Source organism: Cyprinodon tularosa, unplaced genomic scaffold, assembly GCF_016077235.1.
Source record: "Cyprinodon tularosa strain WSP-4 unplaced genomic scaffold, ASM1607723v1 ctg279, whole genome shotgun sequence".
Classification (NCBI taxonomy): domain Eukaryota; kingdom Metazoa; phylum Chordata; class Actinopteri; order Cyprinodontiformes; family Cyprinodontidae; genus Cyprinodon; species Cyprinodon tularosa.
Window position 1 is genome coordinate 284,598 of NW_024038984.1, and position 12,416 is coordinate 297,013.

Genomic DNA, 12,416 nt, shown 5'->3' on the forward strand with positions numbered 1-12,416 from the left:
ATGACTACTGATAAGTAACAAAGGAATAATAGCAATAAATAAAGTTAAGCTGAATGCAAAGGGGTTTATTTTTTGTCATTCTTTTTACACTGAGATGTGCAGTTAGTGTGTAGCTTAGCACTGCCACCTTGTGGCTTCAAAATGTCACTTCTAGCTTTTATAAGTTTTGCCTATCGAGAAAGGAATTATTCATTTGCTCAAGTAAAACTATGCATCTTTAACAAAAAACAAATAAACAAACAAACAAAAAAATACTGAAGCATAATTAAGCAATCACATGTTATATATTTTAATTTGTTAATGATTAAACTGAAAAAAGTCAATATAACATAATTTCGCTAAAAAAAATATTAAGCTGAGCATGCTCTTTAAAAAAAAAAAAGTTAATCAAAGGGACTCAAAAATGTCCCAAAAATTAGATTAATGATTAACATGATAGTCTGCAGCCTATTGTCATTTGTGTGCGTTTATATTTGAGACTGGAAGCTTGCAAATAGAATAATAACATGGTCAGTGTTATCAGATTTTTATTTGTTTTTTAATTTTACATAAATTAGATCTCTGAAAGAATAAAAAAGCATCATTTCCACATTGGGGGTTATACACAATCAGTAAAACCCCAACACTCAACATTATTTCAAAATCCTTTTTGAAATTTTGTTGAAATAGCTTTAATCCCTTTCAGATTTGTGCTATAAATGCAAACTGCGTAGTTCCCGTATTAAATAATATTTGTGGCCTAAAAATACATTTTAAAGCCCTGGAACCTAATGCTTTTTAAAAGGAAGACAAATTAACTTTTCTCTACGTTTTATAAAGTATAATTTTGCTGCTTTCTGTTTAAATTCTTATCATAAAATGGGATTATCCTATTGGCTATTTTCAACAGGTTAAGAGTTATATATATACCTATTTAAAAATCACAATATTCACTCCAGTTAAAGCTCAATGATTATTGGAGAAATTTCATAAAAAAAATTTATTCTTATCCTTATCTTATTTTATTCTTATATCTTATTTCACACAGCTTAAATGGAAAGGATGTAACTTTACTCTGTGGGTTGTAATTTTACTATTTTTACTTTTTTTTTTTCCATCTTATTATACTATATTTTGTTTTGCTCTAATGTACTTACAATCTTATTTCTCTCTTGTCTGTAAACGGTGGCACTGCAAGAAAATAATTTCCTGCAAGGGATTAATAAAGTAATTTTGATTCTGAATGTCAAATGAATAGTAGCAATATCCTTAGATGATGAACTTCTCACTTTATCAAAAGGTGATTAATCACCTTTCTTGTTTGTTTTTTTTAACAAAGGGTTTTATCTGTATTTGGAGATATTTTATCTAAAAAAAATCAGAAGGCAAAGTTTAGTAGAGGGAGAATTATTTATTTTAAAGGAGTAAGGCATCTTAATCTTGCCATGGATCTCTGCCTGTGTGCTGTTTTAAAGAACAGGGTTGTTGCAGCTCTGCTGATACATTCAGAGTATATCTCTCAGTGGCTGAGACTGGGCTTCACTGACTGCAGACGGAAGCCGTCTTCACCACTGGGTTATCATCTGAGAGGAAAGTTGAGATAAAGCCACATCTATTCAGGATGCCAACAAAGAGAAAAAAGACAGATAAGCTCTCAGAAACCGCAGGGTGCAGCCTGCAAGATATATCACTGAGCTAGCCTTAAGATCAAGCTGAGTGAGAGAAAAAAAAAAAAAGATTTATATAAAAAAAAAAAGAGTAAACTGCTGGAACTAAATGATAGTTTTTATGTAAACAAAAGCCACAAGATTTATCATCTAACATACTTTTTATACCTTTTATCCAAGAAATGAGCAGGAAGAGGTTTCCTTGCTGGATTGTATTACTTACACTGGTTTGACATAATGTCATTTTTTTGTTTGAAAATCAATCCCTTTTCAAGGTATAGTACATCAAGCCTTTTTTAACAATGAATTTATGACAGCTGTATGTTTAATGTAATTTTCTGTCTGACTAAATTGGCTTAAAGTTCTTAAAATTATTCTGAGACATCCGAATAGTTTAGATGTTTTAATCACATTTAATTAAAGTATGTTTTGATATAACTCTGAGAAAATAAAAATGTAAAACTAGCTTAAGCAAGCTCTGCTATACAGGTGTTGATTAAAATATGTGACATCACAATCCGTGGTAACTGTAACTAATTATATTTTCACTAACTGCATAATGATGTTGCAACAGAAATTGAAAAGTTTTTGTTTACGACATTGCTTGGAGTTTTTAGGAGTAGAGAATGAGATTATTGTCATTGTTTGCCTGTCAGGTCACCTCTTGTATTCCTAAGTGGCCAGGGAATCTTAGCTGTTAAAACTAGAAATATTATCTTTAATCTAGACATGTTATTTGATTTGAAATAATCACACGCTCACATCCCACACTGATCCTGCTGTTATTCAGTGAAAATTATATTTATTCTTTGAAAGTTTACACGTGTATGACATTTTAATGCAATAAAGTTCAATTCAGTTGATTTACATTCACAAGAAAGACATAAAGGAACTTTGCTTAAGAAATGTTTTGTTGTTATTTTTGTGTTTTTTACAGACATCTTCAGTCAGTATGATCCAGCGATTTGGATTAGTGTAATCTGTGGAGCATTTTACTGGGATTCTGTGAGAAAAATCCTTGTAAAGTTTAGTAGTGATTCCAATTCATTCTTTAACACCTGTGCTAATGCCTCATTTTGAATCTCTTCTTAGAAACATATCCTTCATTATTCTTATGCCTTGTAGCAGGGCAAGTTTATTTATTAAGCACATTTCAGTAGTATAACATTTCAAAGTGGTGTAAGGTGTAAGGCTTGGGTTCTTAGTCATCCAATGATTTTCTAATGTACAGCTGTTATAATGACCAACAAAAAAGCATAACTACAGAGAGGACACTTTAGTTAGGGGAAGCATGTAGATATTCTAGATTGAAGATTGCACAAAATGGATTCCCGGGAAAAATCCCTTTCCTGCTAGCAGCTTTTCAATTCAGTTTTCATTTCATTTTATTTATATATAGTGCAAATTCACAACACATGTCTTCTAAAGGCACTTTACAATTCAACCAGATCATATGAAATTATGCAGAAAGAGCTAAATCCCTACATGTAAACTGTAATATCAGTTGAACTAAAGCTTTGTGTTATTTTCAGGAATACAGTGACGACAGATGTGTGTCCAATACGTCCTCGGTTCAGTAAGGTACCGGTACTAGACTTCCTGTTCACTGCATTGATGGTCTGTGGGTTTATCAGTATCAGTCCTTTTGCTATTAACTAGCCTGCTGAAATAAAGGCGCAAAATCTTACGCCACTGCCTGAGAGTCTTTAAGATTTAGGGCTCTTCATCTGCACCATGCAGCACAAATGATAGAAAATGTGAAGGTTAAGGTTAGACTTCTTGATCTCTGTCAAAATCTTTACTAATAATAAATAAAATGCTTAGGTTACTGCAAAGGTCTTTGTTACACAGGACTTCCTCCTTACTGCAGCAGAAATGATACACATGGAGCAGGAGGAAGTTAAACTCCAGGCAGCTGAGGCCAGAAATAGAGACTCTAACATCCACTGCCTGGCATGGCAAATAAAGACATGCTTGTTTCAGCGAGCAACTGGAGCAACCAGGTATGTACAGCAGAAATGTCAAACTACAATAATTATAGATTTATGGAACAATTTTGTAGAAATTGTATAAAAGTGAGAGGTATAGGTGAAGATGTCTTAATTCTGTTTTTCCTCCAGTGTTATCAATGACCGCTTTAAACACTACAAATGGATTCAATGCACAGCTTGCAAACGCTGGTTCCTTTTTCAGCGGCTGGTGTGGAGGACGACTGGACTTCAAAGGTTTTCTCTTGTGGATGCAACCTTGTCCCAGATGTATAAGAATTATGTAATACCCATCAGACCCATTTATGCCATGGAAATTAGGTAGCCCAATTGTTGTTTCTCTGTTAATAAAGTAGAAAATGCTGGAAGAAAATTTCCCTTGATTTGTCAAGTTAATCTTAGAATCTTATAATATCCTTTAGATACTTTAGGTACGCATGAGTATGTTTTGTTAATGAAAAGATTCCATTTTCAGCAATAGTTTCAAGGTGTTGCTTTATTGTATGTCTCGTACCATGTCTTGTTGTGCTGTTCTTTTTACATCTCGTTGCAGGCGATGAAGCAGACTGAAAATGTCTTATCATTATCTCCTTTCTATCTCCTCTTTCTTTTATCTTTTTTTTCTTCTTCTGTTTTTCTTCTTCTGTACTACCTACATTGCAGTGTCCATATAATCTGTAAAACTTCCTGCATAATTATAATAAAGCTTTTTATATGCATGAAACAAGTGGAACAACAGGGCAATAGCCGTACTGCTCCACTTGTGAAAGTAAAATCTGTTGGGCTCTTTTTGGCATCAAGACAATTATTCTTATTGCCACATTGCCAGACAGGACACTGTAAAAAAAAAAAAAAAAAAAAAAAAAAAAAAAAAAGATTAAAATATTACCACGTTACACAAAGCTGGATTTTAGCCTGTAACGTATGAAAAGGCTAGAGGCTAGCTACAAGAAATACACACTTTGATCTATTTGGTCAAGTAAAGGCAAAGTTATTGATCTTGGTTCAATTTAGGCTTTTCTTTTGTCTTTAACAGAGTCTTTAACAACCTTAAGTCTGTTAAAGCAGACCAAATTCTAACAGCTGGATATAAAAGTAGTAACATGAGCACTGTTAGGCTTTAATCATGTTATAAATACATGTAATATTACAGAATTTGAGTGGCGGCTGTTTGAAAATACCCCAATTTGAACATTGCACTATATTTAGTGGAACTAAGGTTTTATCTTATATGCACACATTCCTGTATTCAAATAATGGACAGAACAGTATGAATGACTAATATCTTAAAAACACACTTTTTTTTAGAAATATATATGTTTATATATATTGCCAAACAGAAAGTTTTGTAAAGATTTTTGACAAAGAAATACTGGTATATTGGAGGATAGACATGAATTTTAGGAAAGACAGAAATTGATAAATATGGACAATAAAGACAATAATGCCTTGCTAGTTTACAATTGACCATTTTCATACAGCTTCTATGTCTTTGCCATTGATTTCCTCGGCCAGTGAGGTACTTGAAAATCTTTCAATGTGATATCTGTACTTGTTCAAGACAGAGGAAATTACTACTGAGCGGATGGACCAAATCCTGTCAGTGCCCTGGACATGATGCAGAAAAGCAACAATTTCTTTCACACGTCATTTTGCTATAGGTGAGCTAAAACATATTATTAGCAGTAGGAGCAATAGCTTATTGTTGTTGATTGTCATGTTTGTTTTGTAGATTTTGACATGGATTGCAAAACCACAGCAATGTGATCTTCCCAGGAAAAGCCAAGGTAAAGGAAATGGCACAACATTACTTTACCCTTTCTCTCTGTTTTGGCTAAAGTAGTTTGGCAGGTCAAGTTAACATTAATGCAGATACTTTTTTCCCCCAAAGCTTCAGGGATCACAACAGGGAACACAGAATGCTTGGAAGAGGTAAAACATTTCTAAATGGAATCAATCACTTGCTAACTATGAAACTTGAACATATATCAAAGAGGTGTCAGTGTCTTTGTTGTTGGTACATAGTTTGATTAACAGTAACTTAATATCTGCACTCAGCAACAAAATAATTACCAGATTAGAGGTCGCTTTAGTGCACTGGATAACTGCATTGCTCTAAGTATTAAATTAATTCTTACTATTAAATGCAAGGGCAAGAACCCAATTCACTTGCTCAAAGGCGACATCTGTTGGCAAAAGTTCTACATAACACTCACCACCTCAGAACATTAGTTTGAGATTGTGAACCTAGAAGCTTAGATAGGGGACCCTCACATATATAGGATTCTGACTATAGACCACACAGAATAAATATAGTATTGATTGACTCTGCCGGAAGTTAGTGACCTCTTCACACTATGCTCTTCAGTATCCACTGACCTTGACTCCTTCACTTTATATGTCCTACTGAGCACTCTGAGGTTGAGGAGCTGTTGTTTCCAAGCACTTCTATTTTGTTATGATACAGCTGACAGTCGACTGTGGAATATGTAGGAGTGAGTATATTTCATCACTGGATTTGTTGCACAGGCGCCATCTTACCACATTTCCATGATGGAATTCTGTGAGCTCCTGATAGCGTCCCATTCTTTCACAAATGTTCGTAACAGTCTTTATGCCTAGGTGCTTGATTTTATAGAGCTGTGGTCATGGAAGTGATGGAACAACTGATTCCAATAATTTAGATCTGTAAGCAAATACGTTTGGCAATATAAGGTTTGTCTAATCCATTCAGGTCACATTCAGGTCACAGGTATTTAAAGTACAGCTTATCACAAGGAAACTTAAATGATTGTATGTTTATGTGTAAACATGTGTCTATTTTTTTATTTGATTTGTTTGTAAAAAAAAATATATATATATATATAAATTAACTAAACATTGTCTACAAACCTGAGATTGCAACACTTTAATAATTAATCATTTATCTATTATTGTTAATTCTTTTTGTGTTTGTTTGGAGGTCTGCAGAAGTAAATACTGTAGGTGAAAATATTTGGTCAAATTACATCAACTTCTTTATTTTTTTAAATTATTATTAAATGATTGTTTCATTTACTCCTCTTACCTTTAAATCCATATTTAAAAACCAGTTCAACTGAATATGGAAACAGAGCTTAGAAAAATAAAACCTTGGTAAACTGTGTATATATAGCATAATCTACATTTGAGTCACAGCCTTTTTTGTAGATATCTCTTACTGGGCCCATTAGAACACTTAAGTAAGCATGCTGAGCAGACAAAACCTTATTAACCAGTAAAACTAAGAAATTCCCCCACAGTTTTTACAAAAGATTTGAAAAGTTTGGGAGAGAGTGTTGGTGTGTGTGTGGATGTGTTTTGCCTGCAATGTGGATGCAGTATTTTGTAAAATCTCCTACATACTGGGACTTACTTGTACATATGGGGATATTAAACTGGTCCCCACTTGGTAAAGCTCTGTTCTGTGAGTTGGGGTTAGGTCAGAGCAAGGGATGTTGGTAATATTTAGGGTTACGGTAAGGCAATAAAAAATAAATGCAAGTCAATTAAATTTCCCCAGATGTCATAAAAACACAGCTGTGTGTGTGTGTGTGCACACCTTCTTCCATGTTCAAATATTCAGTAATATTTTAATAATTTATTTTACACAACATTCAAGAATTCAACGCTTTATTCAGAATTAAAGTAATCCAGTTTATTTTTCCAAAAATAAGAAAAATAACTGGATCATTTTGGTGCATCTTATGCAATAACAGATTAAAGCCTCAAAACCTTTGCTCGAGAAAAAACTTTTTCAAGAAGAAAATCTCTTCTACACACTAAAAACATGATTTGCCAAGCGGAGAATCACTTCTGGGTTTAAAGAATTGCACAGTATATCATTATTTAAAAAGGATTTTATCACTTCTGAACAATCAGCTGAAGATTGATTTTCTTCCACACACTATGTAATTTGCACACTTTCGCAGGATAACCATGCAGATGCAGGGTACTGAAAAAAACAAGATGTTCTAAAGTCTCTTAGCAAAAAAAATAAAATCTATGAAAGGCAATGCACATCTGAAGTAGCTGATCCGTGACAAATCGGCCCTCACAATTTTCTATGAAACAACTTGAACAAACCTGTTGTATTCAGATGTATTGATGCTTCTAAAAAAGATCATCAAATAAACAGGCATGGGATTCTAGATAATGTAGGAAGGTTGGAAGAAAAAGTTGCAACTCTATTTAAAATAGAAGAATAATTGTTCTGGCAATGTAGGAAAAAAGATGTAAATCCCAAGATACTTTTAGATTTTTGTTTGTTTTATATATATATATATATATATATATATATATATATATATATATATATATATATATATATATATATATATATATATATATATATATATATATATATATATATATATATATATATATATATATATATATATTGTTTTAGTTGCTTTGAAACCAAGATCTATCATTTTTATATTTTGAATTGTTGTGATTATTTTGTAAAATTTAAGACCCATCCATTAATTTAGAATATAAGGAACACGGGCGGAGAGGAGGTTTTGGTGTGAGGATGGGCAGTGGTAAAAAGATTTTTTTTGACCACGTTTGATAATTTAATCTTTTGAAGTCTGTAACCACAGATTAAGTTTACTTTTGTTTTATTTAAGCTGTAAGATCTTTTTAGCTATATTCTGTCTTTTTTTTTTTGCTGGAAAAAGACAACATATATTTTTCCAAATCAGAACTGCATATATGAAACAGCACCAGATGCCACCCATGGCCTTCAGAAAAATTTTGGTTTAGGAACACAGAAGGCCATGACAATCATTAAAACAGTAATTATCTGGTAATTTACATATACAAACCTTCCTAAATTGTCTCCTCATTTAATCCTTTTTTGGAGATACAATTAAATACAGCTTTTTTTTTTTTCCTATAAGGGTACTCACAAGAATTTGGGTTTTGTATTTGTAAAATTAGTAGTTTACTATGGTATGTTTATCATTGCTCCCTGTGTCTTACACAAAATGTAATAAGTTACAGAAGCAGCAATACTTACCGACAACCTGCAAGAAAATCCCCAATGTGGTGTGACCGAGACAGAAATTTTTGCTAATGTTAGCACCGTTCTGTGATGATGTAAATGCAACAGGGAGACCAAAGTCGAGTTTGGTGGAAAGGACGCCCTTGTCTGCTCTTTAAAAGGGAAAAGTCAGAATTCCCGGTGATGACTCCTTTATTTTTTTGCAGTTGAGTAATATACGTTTGGCCCAAAAAAGTCATCATTATGAGGAATTTACAATAGATATTTTTCCCAGCAGTCATTGTCACTAATTTGAAAACTCTAATTTGAGTTCTTATACAAGGGGAATGCGAAGCTAATGATTTGATTTTGTGTAAAGCATTTATGTAGAGAACACAAGAACTATTTATTGTAGCATTGAATTCTTTGGCTTCTTTTCCTGCTAAATGACTGCATCTGGCAAGACTGCATAGATTTGTTCGCTTTAAGACATTAGCAAAAATGCCACCACAAATGTGCTTCCCTTTTTACTTTAAAATATGATATAAGATTTCAGATTTGTTATAAATAAAAAAAAGTGATGTACTTTTGTTTTCAAACCCCAGAATGAAACTCAGTGAAGCAAATCAGGTAAAATCAACTTATTGGTAGATAGAGTCCACCTGGGTACATATAAAATAAACTCTCGATTTAGCTGTTATTTAAAAGCCTCATTTATATTTTAGAAATTAGTAATGAAAAAAGCACCATGACTGAGGAGCCAATTCATCAAGTAAAGAATGGTTGATCTACAAGTTTGGTTTATCCTTGTGTAAAAGTTCTAGATGCTGGAGCGGAGCATGTTCATCAGTTTAGGTAATTATATTAGGTATAAACAACGTTATGTTGAGCCATCATACTGCTCAGGAAGGAGACAGATGAGCATCATTATCTACAGTGAAATGAGTTTTGTACCAGCATAGTGTAACCACCGTACTAACTTCCCTAATCAAATAGGAAGGTTTATTTCATTTATCCATCTGTTCTAAAAAAAAAAAAAGAAAAAAAAAAGAATTATACTGGGATGCTACTGAGCGCAACATAGTTTTGGGGAGAGAATAATTAAATTGTTAAAACTGTAGACAATAAGTAAAGAAAGCAAACAAATCTACAACAACAACAATTTTCTTGTAACTTATAATATACCAGTTTCTTTGAAATGTTGTTGTAGATGGATTGAATCATATAAGGTCTTTGAGTTTACGTTTTTCTCAGGATCAGTCCAAATCAAATCTCTTTTAAAAGTACAACCCCTTGATAGTATTCCTTGGAGACTTAGAAATCCATGGTTTCTACCAACTCAGCAGGCATGGGGAATTTTTATAAAAAGGCTTTATGTTTCAAGGGGAGTCTGAAACATGTGGAAATCTCAGATTTCAGAAAAAAGGAAGTAGGGAAAAAGAAAACCTGGCCTTTAAAAATGCCAAATTAAAACTTAAATATAAATTAGCTGTTTTATTAACTATAGTTTTAAAGTTTTTTTTTTTTTTTTCATTTGCAACATCAAATTGTGTGGTGGCTTTTCTGCAGGAAGAATTGGTGCTCTTTATAGAATAAATGGCATCATAAGGAAACCGGCTTATGTGGAAATATTGAAACAACTTCTAAATACATTAACCAGACAGCTTAACATGAAAAGCTGGTGAAGATTCTAAACCCTCGAACTCAATGCTATTCCTTGACATTTTGAATTGAAAAAGCTTCTTAGATGGGAAGCGAAACATCTTTAAACTTGGAAATAAAGTCCAGCAGATTGTTTTTTAATTTTCTTTTTTTTTTTTATTAACATGAAAGGAATCAGGTTTCAGGATGGAAGTGACTTTAATCATAACAACAAATCGGCAATAAAGTAATGGAAACCGAACTCTTCCACATGTTAAGGCATAGTAAGTTAAGTTCCACAAAGCAGTAATCACTAATAGGGCTGAAACAATTAATCAGATTAATCGTAATTAATCGATTATTGAAATAATCATCAACTAATTTAGTAATCGATTAATCATTAACTGGAGTATAGAGAATCTAAAACATGCATTAGCCTAGAGAGTAACCCACTTAGAGCAGCAATTATATAAAAATTGTAAAAAAAAAAAAAGAAATATATATATATATATATATATATATATATATATATATATATATATATATATATATATATATATATATATGCATGCTTGTGCCTATCTCCAGCAGTCAATGGGTGAGAGGCAGTGTACACCCTGGACAGGTCGCCAGTCGGGACACGCGACCCCACTCGGGATAATCCACCAGTGACACATTCAGATGAAACTGTTTCAACCCACCTCCAGCTCCTCTAGTGATATCTGGATTCATTTATTTATTATGAAGGGGATACTGAATATTTACCAGATGCTATTTGGGTGCATCCACTGATTAGGTTAATTACTGTGAGCATTTTTGTTAAGTGTATGAGTGACATTAGTAAGCTGCATCAGACAAAGAAAACTGAAACACTATAAAGTTGTGAAACTTGTCACTAAAATAGATTGCGTTCCAGATGCCTCAGCTTCACAACCATTTTAACTGGAGTTTTTTTTCTTTCAAGCCACAACATGCTGGGCAGGTGAACATAACAACAGCTGCCAATTAGACGGATGCTGTCAGTCTGCAGTGAACTGGAGACTGAAATATTCATTTCAGGAGTCATCCATGGTTCTGTTGATAATCTGAGAAGCATCAGTATTTAGCTGTGTTTCACAGTTGAAGGGTTTTGGTGGAGGTATGCATGGAAGGCAGGAAGAAGTGGGTATAACAGTAGGACAGAAACAGGAGATGAGGGATAATATCAAAGAGCTTAGAGGAGTGAAGTCCTGGAGCTGTCGTCAGGTGCAAATCCCTGTGGAGGGCGACGTCTCAGACTGACAGCTTTCAATTGCAACAGTATGTGAGCAGCTGTGGATGTGTGTGTACATGCGCTGGAAAGTGAGCATATTACCTGTCAGTACTTTTTGGGCTTCACTGACTGTGTTTTATTATTGAAGTACCAAAATGTGCTCACACACACAAAATATCCACAACCACAAAGAAGCTCCATCTTTCTTTTCATTTTCCTCTCACTGACACCTGAGTTATATTCTCAGGTGTTTTGAACGGTTTGACCGATGCCTAAACAGTAAAAAAGGAACAGATTTTAACCTTCTCTGCTAATGAGTTGGTCGTATGTAATCGTTTTAGTTCTGGAGCATTTGCCGTCTAACTGAGGTTGTCTCATTTTACTTTCTCTTGCAGGATCAGAAAATAAAGTAGCTTGAAAATATAAGAAAAATGAACCACTTCCATTTCCCTGAGTGTATCTTTAAAGTTGTCTCTGCCTGCTGTCCTCCCAGCAGCATCTGATAGTTTTCTATAAAAACTCTGGCATGTCTGAACTTCGCACCAGGTGTTCTTCACCGGTGAGGGTGTGACCTACTGGCAGCTGAAATAATTCTCACTCTGGGCAAAAAAATATGGAGGTTGGTGTTGGAATAGATTAGTTATTTATGTCGACAGTTTTTTTTTCATTTCAAGTAAAACTGTTGCTTTCACACTAAGTTCACTTAATATACCTTGGAGGATTTTTTTACCGCACCATCCATATTTATTGGCACTCCTGATAAAGATGTGTGAAAAGTGTGTTGGAAAAAAAATCTGCTTTTGCAGTAGCTTAATGACCTGAAAATGGTTGAAAATTCCACTCTTGAATTTAGATCATTTTTTTACTTAGGTCAACAAAAGCTC